We start from the raw sequence: 18,561 nt of genomic DNA on the forward strand, positions 1-18,561 counted from the left end.
TTTGATCATGTGTATGCAATTTGAAGTGGATTGGACACTATGAAGGAGCTATTAATGTTTCCTTTTTCATGGCGAGACATCAAAGTTTGGGGCGTCACCAGAGACACACCCTTCAACTGCAGGTCACAGTCTTACTAGTGATGCTTCATGAAGGTAATTTCTGATTTATTCAAGAAAAAGGGACTTCCGGCCTCCTCGCCTTTTTCACTGAAGTGTGGAAAACACATCTTTTCGGATGCCACGAGGCCCGTTGTCACGAGTGACCCCAAAATCACCACACACCTTGTACATGCGGTCACGATGAACATACTCCCAGTTCAGCCTCCTAGCTCAAAGCGTTTCTGAAAATTCCTTTAAAAGGTCTGAAAAACGCGTCTTCTAACCACCTTTTGAGTGACCTTTGACACTTGGGAAGGTAGCACAGTCATGATGAACATTCTATAAGCTCAGTTATCTTAAAGCATGTATGATTTATTCAAGAAAAGGGGACTTGAGGCCTTCGCTTCATTTTAGGGGACTAAGTGCTGGAAACACTTCTCTTTTGGTCTCACAGTGTGTATTTGCGTGGCAGTGGGCCCCTGGAAAAGAGTCTGAATTTGGTGAAAGAGGAAAAAAGGAAATCCCCCGGTGTGCCCCTGGAGCCTGGAAGAAAAGACTTTGAATTTGGTGAAAGAGGAAAAAAGAAAAAAAAAAATTCCTCCAGGGTACATGCCTGAGGTATTCTACCCGCCCTGTGAGCTCCCTCAGGGGCTTAGGCATGTGGCAGTGTGCCTCTGGAAGAAAACACTTATCCTCTCGAGAGGAAAGACGCCTTTCCTACGGGGGTCTTCGCGGAGGTATTTTACCCGCTCTCGGTGCCTCATTTTCGGTGGCCGGATATGGCCCCTCCAGCCTGGATGAAATTTTTTTTCCCCTCTCTCTCCCTGCCTGGAGGTACACTGACCACAGTCCGACTTGCCAGGGGACCCCACCATGCCTGGACAACCATTTATTCAAGTATTTTCACTAGGGATACCTAGGGCACGTGTCTTTTTGTGACGTTTGACCTGTCTGTGACAGTTGGAGACACTGACTTCACTGACTACACTGATGACACCGACTACACTGATGACACTGACTACACTGACTACAGTGATGACACTGACTACACTGAAGACACTGACTAAACTGATGACACTGACTACACTGATGACACTGACTACACTGACTACACTGACTACACTGATGACACTGACTACAGTGATGACACTGACTACACTGATGACACTGACTACAGTGATGACACTGACTAAACTGATGACACTGACGTCACTGATGACACTGACTACACTGATGACATTGACTAAACTGACTACACTGATGACACTAACTACACTGATGACAGTGACTACACTGATGCTACTGATGACACTGATGACACTGACTACAATGACTACACCGAAGATACTGACTAAACTGATGACACTGACTACACTGATGACACTGACTACAGTGATGACACTGACTACACTGATGACACTGACTAAACTGATGACACTGACTTCGTTGATGACACTGACTTCACTGACTTCACTGATGACACTGACTACACTGATGAAACTGACTATACTGACTACATTGATGACACTGACTATACTCACTACACTGACTAAACTGACTACACTGATGACACTAACTACAATGACTTCACTGATGACACTGTCTATACTGACTACACTGGTGACACTGAATAGACTGACTACACTGATGACACTGACTACACTGACTTCACTGATAACACAGACTACACTGACTTCACTCACTACACTGATGACACTGACTACACTGACTTCATGATTATACTGATGACGCTGACTACACCGACTACACCAATGACAATGACTACACTGACTACACTGACTTCGTTGATGACACAGATTAGACTGATGACACTGATGACACTGATGACACTAATGACACTGACTACACTGATGACACTGACTTTATGGACTACACCGACTACACCGACTACACTGATGACACTGACTACACTGATGACACTGACTACACTGTCTACACTGACTTCAATGATGACACTGACTACACTGACTTCACTGATGACACTGACTACACAGACTACACTGTTGACACTTACTATAATAACTCTGTTCATTCATTAGATATATTAGACTCCCACCCTGCAGGACGGAGCGCTTCCGCAGGTCCTTCATCCCATCTGCAATCAGACTCTTTAACACCAGCACTGCTGCGTCCCTTAATCATCTGTTCTCAATTTCCATTGCACTACATGGAAGTTACTATGTGACACATTCACAAATAACTACTGTATCCATCTGAATCGCACTGTTCTTTATACTGTGTATGTATGTTTTTTTAAATCACCTGGTGTAATTTTTATCGTGCAATAACTTACCTTATCTATTTATCAGAAAGAAGTGTACATAGTGTGTATACATCCGTAATAGCTAATATATTTTATATTATTTTTACTTTATTTCATCTAATTTATTTTTTTTTATTTAATTTTATTTTTTTTATTTTTTTTTATTCTTATTTATTTTCTTTTATTTTAATATATTATATTTTCCCCCTGTCATTGCTATTATAACTGTTATTATGTTTTTTTAACTATGTTAGTACATTGTTGTATTCCCCTGTCGTGTGTTGTAAGCTACTGTGACAAAAGAATTTCCCCCAATTGGGGACAAATAATGTATATCTCATCTCATCTCATCTCATCTAATCTCATCTCATCTCATATCTGACTATAATAACTCTGTTCATTCATCATTAGATACATCTGACTATAATAACTCATTTTATTCATCATTAGATATATCTCACTATAATAACTCTGTTAATTCATCATTGGATATATCTGACTATAATAACTCATTTTATTCATCATTAGATATATCTGACTATAATAACTCTGTTAATTCATCATTGGATATATCTGACTATAATAACTCTGTTTATTCATCATTGGATGTATCTGAGTGTAACAACTGTTTATTCATTAGATATATCTGATTATAATAACTCTGTTAATTCATCATAAAATATATCTGACTATAATAACTCTGTTCATTCATCATTACATATATCTGACTATAATAAATCTCTTTAGTAATCATTGGATTTTTGTCACTATAATAACTCTGTTTATTCATCATTGGATATATATGACTATAAAAACTCTGTTCATTCATCATAACATATATCTGACTATAATAACTCTGTTCATTCATCATTACATATATCTGACTATAATAACTCTGTTTATTCACCATAAGATATATCTGACTATAATAACTCTGTTTATTCATCATTGGATTTATCTCACTATAATAACTCTGTTTATTCATCATTGGATATATCTGACTATAATAACTCTGTTTATTCATCATTACATATATCTGACTATAATAACTCTGTTTATTCATCATAAGATATATCTGACTATAATAACTCTGTATATTCATCATTAGATATATCTGACTATAATAATTCTGTTTATTCATCATTAGATATATCTGACTAAAATAACTGTTTATTCATCATTACATATATCTGACTATAATAACTCTGTTTATTCATTTGATATATTGACTATAATAACTCTGTTTATTCATTTGATATATTGACTATAATAACTCTGTTTATTCATTTGATATATCTGACTATAATAACTCTGTTTATTCATCATTACATATATCTGACTATAATAACTCTGTTTATTCATTTGATATATTGACTATAATAACTCTGTTTATTCATTTGATATATCTGACTATAATTAATCTGTTTATTCACTGATGACACTGACTATACTGACCAAGCATGCCGGATACGGCCCTGGTGGTGACTGCCCCCTGGTGGCTGGCTGCAGTATAGGTAAAAAAAATCCGTCTCCCCCATTCATTTGAATGGGGGAGCAGTCAAACTTTAAAAAATAAATACACGTCGTACGAATGTTTCTCACATCCGTATGCTGTGGTTATATGTAGTTAGTATTTGACTGTTTTGTGTCCAAGGCCTCTTTTTTCTGAAAAGTTTATTAGAGTTTAAAAAACGGGGTTTTACTTCCGGGTTTCCTTTGATTCATAGCCGCCGTAGAACGAAACTTCAAAGGGCACACAGTGTCTTGTGACGTTACGCTGTAGGGCGGAGCTTATTACAAAGGCTTCACAGGCTCTGGCTGCACAATGGCTGCGCCCGGGAGAGGGATTTTTTGGCTTCAGAACTGTACAACGTGAAGAGGCGGAGCAACGCTGTCCATTTTTATTTACAGTCTTTGATACTGACTAAACTGATGACACTAACTACACTGACTACAGTGATGACACTGAATACACTGTCTACACTTACTTCACTGATGACTCTGACTATACTGACTACACTGATGACACTGACTACACTGACTTCACTGATGACTCTGACTATACTGACTACACTGATGACTGACTATACTGACTTCACTGATGAGACTGGGTGCGTCTCAAAGCTCTAAACGTCCATCCTCGCGTCTCTTCCTCGCGTCTCTTCCTCGCGTCTTAGTCCCGCCCACCAGAGATGCGAGGAAATGAAACCAGAGGAGAGAGGAAAGAGGAGATTTGTATTTAGAGAAATGAGACGTCCTGTCCTCCGGAGCGTCACGTGAAGCGACGTCGGTTTGTGACGACGGCTTTAACAGCTGTTTGTGTCTGCACACATGTTCACTGTAATAACTCTGATATATATAAACAGTAACAGATCTCTGTCTCTGTGTTTACATGTTTAACACAGACTTGCACATGAAGAGAATCAGCTCTCTGTTTATTCTGTCCTAAAGCATCACGGATCGATTCACCGGTAAAATGCCTCATTATTAAATTATTTATTACTTTAAGGGAAAATAGAAACCATGCAACTCTTTTCAAAACCCTGTGCTCATTAATGATCAGCCTCGTATGAAACTTTATTAACCTGATAGGAAACATAAAAAGTGTTTTTACTAACAGACAAACTTTACTGTCAGACTTCTCTTCATGAAGAAAATGAGAACAAATGGGGAAACTAACAGGAGGAATAACTGATCATTGATATATATTCTATCAATGATATTAGACTCTATTACTCTATTTCATTAGACAGTGAATCTGACAAAAACAATCAGATATAACATAATCCATCCTCTGTTATATTGAATTTATGATTTTGCGATCAGTATTTTGTTTTTAAAATTCATGTCAAACACTTTTCAATCTCAGCTCATCACAAACAGACTGTTTAGAAACCGACGGATGTTTATGATCTGTTTCAGGGCACCCTCAGTGACTGTTTTAAGGTCAGTTTTTTCTCTGTTATTAAACTCAGCTGATGTTAAGTCTGCTCTCGTGTTTCCTCGATTATCCCTCCTCGGATCAGTCTCCTCGCTCCTCGCTCCTCTCTCCTCCAGCAGCGTTTAGAGCTTTGGGACGCAAGTTAAAATGGCGCGTCAGTAAGTACTTCCGGTTCGGCCGAGGAGCGAGGAGACTGCAGTTTAGAGCTTTGAGATGCACCCACTGACTACAATGATGACACTGAGTACACTGACTACACTGACTTCACATGACACTGACTGCAATGATGACACTGACTACACTGACTACACGAGTCTGGTTCTGTCTGACATTTGGACTTGGGCAGGCTGAGGGGCCGCCCATAATCCGCATAGCATTGTCAATAGATGTGACATGAAAACAGGTCCTATATATAGACTTCTACTCAACCAACTATGATGTCAACGATGATGTCATAGTTCAGTCAATGACATCACTAGACGAATAACATTATGACTGCACTCATGGCAGATGGCTGTCTAACATGGGTGTGGTCCTGCTGGAGGTTTCTGCCTGTTAAAGGGAAGTTTGTCTTTGCTGCTGTAACTTAGCTGCAAAGTGCTCTGCCTTCATGGGATAACATGAGGAAGTATGACCTCACTAGTGATGTCAGATCTCCTAGGCAACGAAAAGTATTCATTGGACATAAACTCTGACATCATAAGTGACATGATGAATCTTAAAGGTGACGCACTTTTTCAACCATTGAATACAGTCTCCTGTTGTCTAAATGTAACATCCTCGCCATGTGTCAGACAAAATATGATAGAAATCAAGCTCCAGAGGAGGTTTTGGACCAGCTCTAAACACCCTTTCTAAAAATGCTCAGTTTTTGGTGTGTGTATTTTTAAATCCACATGAGCTCCTTTTCTCTTCCACGAGGTGTGCCAACATGAAAAGAGCATTGTGTTAGTGTAACTGGCTGATTAGCGCCCATGCCCCCCAGCTGGGTGGGAACCAATCACCTGCGGTTACCTGGTTGTTTGCGGGGATAAAATTGAGTGACGGAGCTCCCTTCAGTCTCTGCAGAGCTCCGGGTTGATAGCAGGTACGAGTCGCGTGTGTTAAGTGTTTTCAACGTCCGTACATGTGAGTAACTTTCATTTTAATTCCAGGACGGTGTTCCTTTCGGGTTGGCGGATCGTTGTGTGCCGGCAACGCATATAGTGCGCGAGGTATTGACGTGATAGTGTCGCGGACGGCCGAGGTAAACCTCAACTGGTTTTTGTTTATCTTAATGTGCCGTGTGTTGTTGTTGTATGTGAGTGGTTAACGTTCATGTATTTTGTTGCAGATTGCCACTTTTGCCTTGTCTTTTTGTCTCTTTTTGCTTGCCTTTTTGTCTTGATTTAAAGACTCTGCTCAGTAACAGTGTGATTTAAAGACTCTGCTTAGTAACAGTGTGATTTAAAGACTCTACTCAGTAACAGTGTGATTTAAAGACTGCTCAGTAACAGTGTGATTTAAAGACTCTGCTCAGTAACAGTGTGATTTAAAGACTCTGCTCAGTAACAGTGTGATTTAAAGACTACTCAGTAACAGTGTGATTTAAAGACTCTGCTCAGTAACAGTGTGATTTAAAGACTGCTCAGTAACAGTGTGATTTAAAGACTCTACTCAGTAACAGTGTGATTTAAAGACTCTGCTCAGTAACAGTGTGATTTAAAGACTCTACTCAGTAACAGTGTGATTTAAAGACTCTACTCAGTAACAGTGTTAAAGTATCCCCGTCCAGGCTGTGTAAGCAGCCGTGGCTGTAGCTACAGTTTATTGTGTCAGGCTTTTTTTCATGTCCTTTGCATAGTCTAATTCATTAACTAGATGTGTGTGTTATTGTCGTGAGTGTGCCGGGTTTATAGGCCTGACACAGATAAGCCTGGCTGCAGTTAGCGGTGTCCCAACACTGATTTCTGGTGTCTGTTCATGAAGTAGTAATTGTTGTGTTTTAAAAACTATTTTGTCTGCTAATTAAATAAAGCTTGTGTGTATATATATTTTTCCTAAACCATGCCTTTGTATTCGTTTGTGGACTAACCTGTGTATTGTTAAAGGGGAAACCCTCTGTTAAAGGGGCGGTAACTAAAAATAAGTATATTGTTAAAACTCTTTGGGTGAAAGTCCCAAGGTGGCGTTGTTTGTATTTTATCTTCTAAATCCAGAAATCCCTTTCCAGCCCTAGCTTGGTTACATTAGCATAGCAACTCGTGAGTGTGTGTCAAAACATGGCTGCAGGAGACATCCCTGTCATACGGTCACAACCGTCAAATAGGTTTGAACTGGAGTCAGATGCAGATTTCACACAGCAGTTAGTCTGGCACAGAGAGGTACCACCCAAGGTACCTCAGAGGAGAGGTGCCAAAGAGGCCACCTTATCAGATGCCAAGACCACCTCAGGAGGCTCCTTTCTACCCCGAGCTTTGACTGCTTGCATCCACAAGCTGTCTCTGAAGCTCATGACACATGACACAACTATCAGATGGATGGATGGATTTTTGCTTCACAAAAATCTGTGAATTGCCTGCGTCCGTTCAACTGCCGAAAATAAGGTCTTATTGGTTGGTTGGTTGGTTGGCACAGATGAAAATGGGAAAACTATGACATCATAAAAGCCAATATTCAAAAGTTAAATCCACATCCAAAATGTCTACAGGGCAACAATCATTGACCTCATGAGAGGATTCAAATAGAGGCCATTTACCCATTAAAATTAACTGTCCGTGTCAAAACCCGGCACAATGCTCTTAGTTTCTAGCGTCACGGTCACTGCTTCTTTCTTCTACTAACTCCTCGTATGCCTTAATATCCTTTTTCGTTTGATCTTTCCTCTCCTTGAATAGTTTTCTCTCTCGCAGGTCCACTGCTGTAGGAGAGATGTCTAGTCCGCTTCAATAAACATGTAGCATGAGCATCCATCCATCCATCCATCAAACTGGGACTAGATATTATCCTGTCTCAATGTTGGTTCTTTGTTAATAATAGAACATTGAGTACAGTCTAGACCTGCTCTGTTTGGAAGGAGTCTGAGGACAGGATAAGATCCAGTCTCAGATTGATTGATTGGTTGGTTGGTTGGTTGGTTGGTTGGTTGGCAGCCATCCATCCATCCATCCATCCATCCTGACTACACTGATGACACTGACTACACTGATGACAATGGCTACGTTTCCATGAGACTTTTAATTCCTCTTTAATTCAGAATTGAAATTAAATCCTCTTTAAAAAGATTAAAAATGACCTTGTAAACACCTTTTATTCCAAATGAAAATGATCATTCTGAATTAAACTTAAATCCGATGTAAGTGGCTGGTTTATTCTGATTTTAAATCTGAATTGAATAGTTCCTCGATCATGTATACGTTCATTCTGCTTTAAATTAATTCCGGTCGTCCTGCTCATGCTCGTTCCTTTGTCCTGTCATGATGACACACATATTTCAGGCTGAGGTAGAGCAGCTGTTGCACTAACTGGTTTTAATTCGCCAAAGTACGGTCTTCCGCCTCCCTTCACCGGTCGTCTATCTCTCTTCTCCTCCTCAGCTGACAAAAGTGAGGCAGTATGTTTGTGTCGAGCTGCTTATTCAAAACTATAATCAAGATCAAAGTGAAAATTACACTTATTGTGTGGTCTTCCATGTCGTAACCAAAAATGAAAGAAGCAGGAACTGGGGTCTGTTTTCTTCCGGTAAACGTAAATACGTCACGCCAACCCCTGACCAATCAGAACCCTCCCTAACACCCAGGTAAACATGTTTTCCATGTAAACCTCAATTCAGAATTACTATTTCCGTGTAAACAAGAAAGAGAATACTTTAATTCTGAATTTAAAAAAATCATGTAACCGTGGCCACTGACTACACTGATGACACTGAAAACACTGATGACATTGACTACATTGACTACACTGATGACACTGACTACCAAACTACAATAAGATAAGATACTCCTTTCTCAAAGCATGTATGATTTATTCAAGAAAAGGGGACTTCAGGCCTCCTCGCCTTTTTCGCTGAAGTGTGGAAAATACATATTTTTGGACGCCACAAGGCCACCGTTGTCACAAGTGACCCCAAAATCACCACACACCTTGTACATGCAGTCACGATGAACATACTCCCAGTTCAGCCTCCTAGCTCAAAGCGTTTCTGAAATTTCTTTGGAAAATACTGAAAAAGGTGTCCGGTAACCACCTTTGAGTGACCTTTGACACTTGAGAAGGTAGCACCTGTCTGAAAATCACGACACGCATTGTACCTATGGTCATGATGAACATTCTACAAGCTCAGCCCTGTACGTGTACGTGAGTAAGAGAGAGCGGTCATAGTGATGAGAAGAGTAGTAGAAGCTGTTTCCGCTGGAGTCCAGCACGTCCGTATCAGCTGGAGTCCAGAATGTCTGCAGCAGGAGGACGTCTATGGCATCTCAGAGGAATCTACGAGACAATGGAGCTCAGGGACTCCAGAAAGGTCTATGGTTAGTAACTTTAATAGGACAGGCAGAGTTAAAGTAAGTGATGAAGGGGTTGGGGGGAAGGGGGTGAGCTAGGATCCCAGTGTGTTAGTGCGCCAGTTCCCCCGGCAGTCTAGGCCTATGGCAGCATAACAAAAGCTGGTCCAAGCCTGAGTCAGCTTTAATTATAAGCTTTATCAAAAAGGAAAGTTTTAAGCCTACTCTCAGAAATGGAGAGGGTGTCTGCCTCCCAGACCTTGACTGGTAGATGATTCCAAAGGCCTGGTAACTAAAGGTTCTACCTCCCATACTACTTTTAGAGATTTTAGGTACAACTAGCAAGCCTGCATGTTGGGAGCGTAGTGTTCTAGAGAGGTAATAGGGCACTATGAGCTCTTTAAGATACAAGGGTGCCTGATTTTTAAGGGCTCTGTAGGTTAAAAGAAGGATTTTAAATTATATTCTATATTTTATTGGGAACCAGTGAAGAGACGCTGGAGAGATGCGCTCTCTCTTCCTAGTTCTAGTCAATACTCGTGCTGCAGCGTTTGGAACTGCCTGAAGAGTCTTTAGAGATTATGTACAATAATCAATTTAAATTGCTTTTAAGTTGTTCACTGCTGTCATGTTTTTGTATTGTATTGTTCTGTCTCTAGGTTTCTCTGTTTGTTCTCTCTGTTTTTTGTTTTGTATTTTATTTATTGTCATGCCACCTGAGGTGCCTTCTCGCCCAGGTCGCTATTGCAAATGCGAATTAGTTCTCAATTAACTCACCTGGTTAAATAAAGGTTAGATAAATAAATAAAAATTAAAGCTTGAGATCTAGATTCAGTTTATTTGGATTGTGAACTACAGCACATTATGCTAGGGTTTTATTTATTGATTTTTGTTCTGCTTTTAACTCAGTGAGGACACATATCCTCCTTAAAAGGCCTTTGGACCTAGAAGTCAATGGTGGTCTTATTCTGTGGATCAGAGACTTCTTGTCTGACCGGCCACAGAGAGAGAGGGTACACCTGCTCAGGAAGCTAAATGACTTTGGTGTTTGTCAAAAGATTCTTGAAATGGTGTATAAGAATCTTGTAGAAAGTGTTTTATTTTTTAATAGGATTGCAAAATTATAGGGCAACCACTAAGTGACAGAGATGCACAGATAAGTAAAAGGAAGGTCCTTAACATCACAGGTGACACGGCCCATCCTTTGCACTGCCATTTTGAACTGCTCCCTTCAGGTCGGCGTTTTAGAATGCCACGAGCCACAAAGAATATTTACAAGAACTCTTTTGTTCCAAGAGCAATTCAATTATTCAACTCTTAGATTACAAAATCAAACCAAACTTTTACATTTCAATTTTAGCAAACTCAAACAAATAAATAGCAAACTGCAGCATCCGCCTGTCCCCGTACAGGTTACAGGGGCCTGCATAATTTTATGACTTCAATTGTAGTATGTATGTATGTATGTATGTATGTATGTATGTATGTATGTATGTATGTATGTATGTATGTATGTATGTATGTATGTATGTATGTATGTATGTATGTATGTATGTATGTATGTATGTATGTATGTATGTATGTATGTATGTATGTATGTATGTATGTATGTATGTATGTATGTATGTATGTATGTATGTATGTATGTATGTATGTATGTATGTATGTATGTATGTATGTATGTATGTATGCACTTGTCTGTGTGCATGTGTATGTATATCCACATATATGCATGTGTACACGTGTTCTAATGTATCTGTATGTACAAATGGATATGTTTTATATTTATATAGTCCATATTTTATACTAGCTCCTTAAAAGAATTCTGCTGGCAATCACCAGGAAGAATCCCAAGCGCTCTCTCTGTTCTTGTCTAAAAATGTTGTATTGTCTGTTTGTCTGTGAAGACGAAGGCAATTTTCCACATTGTGGACAAATAAAAGTTCCAAGTCTAAGTCCAAACATACAGAGACAGTTACATTGAAAAGTCACCAACTTTATTATTTGCTGCAGAGATTGATCATTGTTCATTGTTACAGCCACCGTACAGTATGGAGTGTGAGTGGATACACTTCTTGTACACTGCAGCGGCCCTGAGGACAGCACCCGCAGGAGGCTCCCTGCTCACCAGCTCTTCAATGGGGTTACTTTTATCCAGCTAGCAGTACAGCTTGTTGAGAAGCTCTACATAAGGGGCTGTGACGGACTTTGCTGTACCAGACTTCTGAAGTTGGAGCTGGAACTGGTAGTCCCCGGGATAGTCCACTGTGACGGGGACTGCAGAGGCAGGACGTATTGTACATCCCTCCCAGGACTCTGGCAGATTAGTGAGTGTCTCATCAGATCCCTCCCTCAGAGAATGCTCACTCATAAGCAGCACACACACACACACACACACACACACACACACACACACACACACACACACACACACACACACACACACACACACACACACACACACACACACACACACACACACACACACACACACACACACACACACACACACACACACACACACTCTCCAAATCTCACAGTTTGACCTGTCTAACTCAAATCCCTAGACCAGGACATACATGCACAACTTCTACAAGCCACATGTTTGAAGTCCATTTTGATTCCATTTGAAACATTTCAGGTGTAAACTTTGAAAATGAGACTAAAAGCAAACAGGTTTGGTCTCATGCAGGGTTTTGAAAACAAGGCCAGGTGTACTAGACTGTTAATGGGCCATCATGTATCATCATCATCATCAGGTATCCTCACCATAACTGTATTTACATGATGAGCCCATTAACAGTCATGCTAATGAAAACTGTGAGATTTGAAGAATTTCCCACACTGTGGTGCAATGTCTCCAACTAGGAATTGATGTTGTGTTTGTAAATAGGTATTTCATAAACCTTCATTGGTTAACTCCTCCTGTGAAGATTCTGTGACGAGCCCGGATTATAAATACAATCCTGATGGCCCATTAACAGTCCAGCACACCTGGCCTTGTTTTCAAAACCCTGCATGAGACCAAACCTGTTTGCTTTTAGTCTTATTTTCAAAGTTTCAACCTGAAATGTCTATATGGAATCAAATTTAGCTGTATTTATAGCTGAGGTTATTGTTATTATATTTTTATTTGCATTCGTATGTCTTATTATTATGCCTTCTACAAAGAGAGCACAGTTTACCAAGTCAAATTCCTTGTGTGTTCAAGCATACCTGGCCAATAAAGTTGGTTCTGATTCTGATTATGTTCTGATTTTGAAAATCAACTTCAAACATGTAGCCTGTACAGGTTGTGCATGGCTATATCCCTATCTAGGCATTGGAGACATGTGTGAGAGATTCTTAATGAAATAACTATTTACAAACATAACATCAATTCAAGCTGTGAAGGTTTATGAAATAATTATTTAAAAAAAACATCATCAATTCAAGCTGTTAAGGTTTATAAAAATAACTATTTACAAACACAACATCAATTCAAGCTGTGAAGGTTTATAAAAATAACTTTTTACTGGCACAAAATCAATTCACTAGTTGAAGACATTGCACCACAGTGTGGGAAGTTCTCAAGTTCTCAAAGTTTCCATTAGCATGACTGTTAATGGGCCCATCATCATGTAAATACAGTTATGGGGGGGTAACTGTATTTACATGATGATGATGGCCCATTCACAGTCCAGTACACCTGGCCAAGCCATGTTTTCAACAGCCTGCATGTGACCCAACCTATTTCCTTTTAGTCTTATTTTCAAAGTTTCAACCTGAAATGTTGGTAATGGAATCAAAATCAAAAAACATGTGTCTTGTACAAGTTGTGCATGTCTATATCCCTATCTAGGCATAGGAGACATAATCACTTAGATGGTCAAACTTTGATAGTTGGAGAATTTCTCCCACTGTGGTCCATTGTCTCCAACTATCACAAACAGACACAGAGACTGTGTGAGAGATGTTCCAGCCTTTCTTTCAGTTGAAACAGAACTTTCACAAAACATTACATTTATACTTTTGGTTAAGCTTTTTGCAGTATTTAGTTAACAGTTGAATATTTGTCAATTTGATATGTTTTACTGAAATGACTTTTATGAAAAAATTACATTCAAGGCACTGTGTTTGAGATGGTCCACCCACCACCACCTTCCCTCACAGACACACCCTCAGTGTAAGCACTAGCTTGTCTGATTGGCTGTCCCTCACAAGGGTGTGCCAGGCCCAGTGCCCTGCCCACAGTCAGGTATAAAGACATCAGGAAAACTCAGTCACTTTACCCTGTTTCTCTTACCAGATACAGTGTACTGCTGTTTGCTGAGCTACTTGCTTACTTTTTTCTTGCTTGCTGATTGCTAGCCTTCTTGTTGCTTGTTCCTTGTTTTTGCTGCATCTACGATGGCCGAGCAGAATGAAAGAAGGTGAGACTTTGTTATTCTTTTTCCCTTGTGTCTTTCACCGGAGGCTGTTCATTTTCCAGACAATTGTCAATTAGAATCAAACTGACTTACTGTTTTTTCTCATTATCCTCAAGGATTCCAGAGCGCAACATTGTCCACTGCCTGAAGTGCTTCAAGCCTCAGGAAAACCTTCCGGTACACCTGGCTCGTGTGTGCATGAAACAGAGTGACCCAGAGGAGAGAACTGCTGCGGTGAAGGAAGCCAGGAAATCCTTTAAGGACTGGGCCAAAGCAGGGAGGATCTGGGACTACAAGGCACTGTGTAAGATGATCCCTGACACCTCCAGTCGTTATCGTGTGATGCAGGACCTGCTGCAGCGGGGGAGTTTTGTCACCAATCAGCCCGACGAGCTTGACATGGCCTCTGCAGCTGAACCCCCCACTGCTGGCACCTCTGCTTCAACAGCCATCCCTCAACCATCAGCCCCGACTGATAGCCCCGTTCAGTCAGCCCCATCATCACCATCCTCATCTGCTGGTGAAGGACCTAGTGACCCAACTCGGCAGATGTAAGCACAGTAAACTCCACACTGCTTCTGCTGAAGTGAATTCCCTGCGCTGAAAGCTCAGTGTTTTTATTCATGTCTTTTAAACAGAGATCTTCCAGCCCCAACCTCATCAGTGAGGAAAAACATGATGGCAGCAGGTCTCTACGAGAAGTTTGCAGAGACTACTGCTCTACTGCTGGACTTTAAAAAGTACCTGCTCGAGACCTTGAAGAGCCCCAATTGCCAGCAGGAGGTAAGATCTTTTTATCAATGTCAATGACAATGTTTCCATACGTCCATCATATTGTCCTGACAGAGATACTAAACATTTCTTTCTCATCATCTGCCTTCAAAGGTCGACAATGTCTCCAGGTTCCTGCGCTACGTGCAGCCCACAGGGGATGAGCTGACCCTGGATTTCCTCCAGAAGACGGTAGAGACCAGAGACTACTTCGTCCAACTGGAATACACCTCCATGACCCCGGCTACAATCCTGAATTACATGAAAAGTCTAATAAAGTTCTTGGATTACTTGAAAACCAGAGTGGACCTTGAAAGCAGTTATCCAGAGCTGCGTAACCAGTGTCAGGTGTTCAAGGAGTTTATCCAAACTGTGAGGAAGCCAGTTTCCAGGTCCAACACCCAGAAAACAGTCAAAGAAAGGTAAATGGCTTCACTGTTCACGCTGCATTATCCTGTCATTACTAATGCTATAGTTTACTGCTACTGCTACTATTAATATCATTCTCAGTGCTGTGTGTTTAATATCAGTCTCTTTTCTGGGATTTAGATGGACTCAACTTATCCACGGCAGGAAGTCTGTTGTGCCAGAGGTGCCAGGCGGTTTTGCGTCTTGCAAAATCAGAGTTCCTGGAACACTTTATGAAGTTGTTGAGAGGTGGAGCCCTGGGTGATAAGGAAGTGACCATGTACCGCTATTACCTCGAAGCAATCTTGGTCCTAGAGCATTTCTAGCGCCCTGGAGCCGTGGAGGGAATGACTGTATGATGAATGTGATTTGTTCACTCAATGAGCTGTCTCCTGGTTATTTGTAAGCATATGCATTAACACGCTCTCATTGGTTCACAGGTGCACGAGTTTGTCAACAGACAGAAATGTAATGGCAGGGTGGTCATTGGTGTGAAGAACCACAAAACGGCCACCATGCAGGTTGCAGCGTTTGCCCTGACGACAGAGCAGGAGGCTGTGAGTGTTTCTTTGCAGTCACAATGATTTATTTTTGTTTTTTATTTTATTGATGACAATGTTTTACAGTCAAGTCACTGTCTCTCTCTTGTTCCCACAGTGGTTTGAGGCTTACTACCTGTACATCAGACCGACCATGGCGATAGCAGATTGTGATTCTTTTTTCATTGGAAAAAACGGATTGGGAGAAGGAGGAGAAGGCAGCCCTCCCGAAAAGCTCCAACACACACGAGCGTGTGCTACATTTGTGGAGACCGGCTCCGCCTGCTAAAAGGAGGAGGGAAGCAAGTTTCCCAGCTGAGGATCGGTCCCTCACCGACAGGTGGCACAGAATCCAGAGGGACCAAAGAGCCAAGCATTTGCTGTGTAAGAACTCCTGCCTATTCCAGCGGTGACTATCACACTGATAAATGACACAAACAAGTTTTATGACTGACTTTGTCTTTCTCTTCCAGCCAAATTCAAGCATCGCCAACCCACCGAGAAGCAGTTCAACAAATGTGTTGAGCGCATGACCTGGGAGACCAACAAACCCAAATATGAGGCCCTCCACAAGCTGTGGACACCACCCCAGAAAGAGGACATAACTAACAACCAGAAGCTCCTCAAGAGTGTCATGTCACAGAAGTGGAGGGGCCTCTCCATCAAAGACTTTGATGGTGACAAAGGAAAAGGTAAGACATTGCACATTTACTGCCAGGAGAGAAAAGGTCAACACATTTTGAGCATTTGAATAATTTTAAATTATGTAAATTACCAACACCCAGAACAACCTGTAATATTTTACAGCTATTCAAATAACTCAAAGAAATTCAATCTACTCTTGTTTACAGGAGTGATTACAAATCGCCCTTCGGAGCAGCAGAGGGGAGAGCCATGCTTGAGGCTCAAGAAGGTGTCATGGGCTACCTGGTCTTTTTCAAAGATGGACAGAGGGATCTGTGTGTGGATGCACAAACTCACCCCATGCAGACCGGGACACTGCTGGACGGAAAATAAATCACTCTGCCAAGAAGCCCAACTTGAAGCCGGTGCATGTGAGGCTTGATCACGATGGAGAACAACTGGATGTTATCCCATTCAAGGCTCTGGTGGACATTCAAGTGGGCAAAGAGCTGAAGTTTGATTATGGTGTGGACAGGAAATCACACCGGGGAGAAGGCCTAGACCTGGAATGGCTGGACGAGTAGACAGTCCACCCTGGATGACTGTACAAAGGCTGTGACCTTACATGAATTTTTACCAGGACTCTGTAACGCCATGCACTTAAACGGTGACTTACAACCAATCCATGATAAATAAAAATCATCCACTAGATCTTCAAATCTGCAGATGTGGGGAGTAAAACCGACCTCTGCCAGAAAGGCAGCGGGACCTTTTCTGAAGGATTGGTCACAGATTCTGTGTTTCTTGTTGTTTTATTTGTCAGTATGTCGACGTGTGTCTTGGTACACAGCTACAGCTACGATATGTAGCTATGTGGCTATGCTAACTAGCGCTAGCACTTATCCATGATAAATAAAAATCATCCACTAGATCTTCAAATCTGCAGACGTGGGGAGTAAAACCGACCTTTGTGTTTATTAAGACAGCCTACAACTAGCATGCCTCCCTCCTAAGCTCCTTGTTAGCACACACGTGTGCAGGGAATGAAAAACGGAGGGGGGATTCAGTATTATTTTACACAGTCTATGGGCTGAACAAGCTCTGAGCTCTGACTCCGTGACAGACCGGATATTGCTGTTACGTAACAAAAACACGGAAGTCTGAAACGACTCGTTTCACACACATTTACAGAAAGGTGGAGAAATCAGAACAGGGGCAGAATGAATTTTTTTCATTCTCGGGGGGTTTGTAGACATGCCAGGGACACATATTCCAGGTAGAGAACCATTAAAAAGTCCATTTTGCATGATATGTCACCTTTAAACACTTGATATCACATTGAAAAAAATATTGAGTATAGTACTCCTGATCAGAAGCTACTTTAAAATGCTTTCTTTTATTTTTCAGATTGAAAATGTTGAACTCTTCCTTGGAGCATCCACGTCAACTATCCCTGGAATTCTCTCCCACTCCCTTCTCTCCCCCACCGTCTCTTCTTCTTTCCTTTTCTCTGTTCTCCCTGTCTATGCCCTCAGACATCATACTGTCCGGTGGCTATACTACAGAATGCAACAAGAGCAGTATTTCACACTCCTCTGTTGTAGAACAAAATGTGTTCAAGCACTACAAGGCATCCAGAGCTGCTGTACTGTCTGCCTAAGCAGCTGAATAGGACAGGGTTCAAGAAATACAATGATCTCCAGAGCATTTGGTGTTGTTTTTTCTCCATATCCTGTCAACACTTTAGTGGACACTAAATAACTGTAAATACTCACACTTCCTCCCACAGATTTGTGTGTTACACCAACCTGAGGATGGAGGAGGATGAGACACTGTATGGAGACCTGAAGCTTTTCATGGTGTTTCAGTGGGTCTCTGCAGAAATGCAAGGTGCAAGCAAATGAGGAAAAGAGATAAGTTGAATTGTTTGCATCTATTTCACTGGATTGCACTACAGATATGTGAGCAATGGAGCTGAGGCAGGAGGAGGAGCATGGAGACATGC

Source organism: Notolabrus celidotus, chromosome 1 (assembly GCF_009762535.1).
Source record: "Notolabrus celidotus isolate fNotCel1 chromosome 1, fNotCel1.pri, whole genome shotgun sequence".
NCBI classification, from domain to species: Eukaryota; Metazoa; Chordata; class Actinopteri; order Labriformes; family Labridae; genus Notolabrus; species Notolabrus celidotus.